Below are 1,062 nucleotides of genomic sequence, written 5' to 3'. Positions count from 1 at the left end.
ATGGATTCTTATGCTGCTTCCCAGCTATGCATGATTCACAAAACTGAATTTCCTTGGCTATCGAAAAATCAATTTTTGACTAACTTATCACGAGCAAGCTTTTGTAGATTCTTCATGCTCAAATGCCCGTATCGATAATGCCACAAATCTTCTCTAGTAAAGTTGGCATTATGTATAGCTGGATGAACTTCATGAGGCAATATGCTCAATTCATATAGACCTCCAACTCTGGTAGCAACTGTAACTACTTTATTACGAGTATCACGAATCACACAAGTATCATCGTTAAATTTGAATGAGATACCTTGCTTCGTTGCTTTCGACACACTTATTATATTATAAACAAAATTAGGAATGTACAACACATTAAACAATGAACATTTACGTGTGTGTTGACCATACTTCAGCGTACAACTACGGTACCTTCACCAACCGCTTCCAGTGTGTGACCGTCTCCCAGCTTCACATCGATCGATATTCTTCTTTAGTGGATACAGCTTGACGAATCAACTGCGATCACTACAGATGTGACAAGTGGCTCCAGAATCTAAAATCCATTTTCCATTCATTTTACTGGATGCTTCAGCCGTCAGAACATGATAGATTACTAGTCCAACGTCATCACTCTCAGAACTATCATCTGGTCGACGTTTGCTTGTAACACAGTTAGCAGACCTGTAATGATTCTTTGACCGACTGCTATAACTGCTACTATGATGACTTGACTTCGAACTAAGATCCTTTGATTCTCTCTGTTTATAGTCTCGTTGATAATGACCAAATCTCTTACAGTTATAACACCTTGGTCCTTTCTTCTTATGATGAGACGAATTCATTGCTCCTTCAGTCGAACTACTCTTGTTACCAGTACGATCCTTACTCTTTTGCTCTTCATACACCAGCTTCTTTATAACGGTGTCCATCAGACATTGCACATCTACTTAATAGTTCATTTACTTGTATTTACTTCTATTTTTAAAATAAAGTTTTTGTATTTACTTGTACTTAATGTCAAAAAATATTCTCTATTTTAGAAAACTTAATTCATGTATTTTACTTTTA

The sequence above is a fragment of the Amphimedon queenslandica genome, unplaced genomic scaffold (assembly GCF_000090795.2).
Source record: "Amphimedon queenslandica unplaced genomic scaffold, v1.1 AMPQUscaffold_13105, whole genome shotgun sequence".
Taxonomy (NCBI): domain Eukaryota; kingdom Metazoa; phylum Porifera; class Demospongiae; order Haplosclerida; family Niphatidae; genus Amphimedon; species Amphimedon queenslandica.
This window is presented reverse-complemented; position numbering follows the sequence as displayed.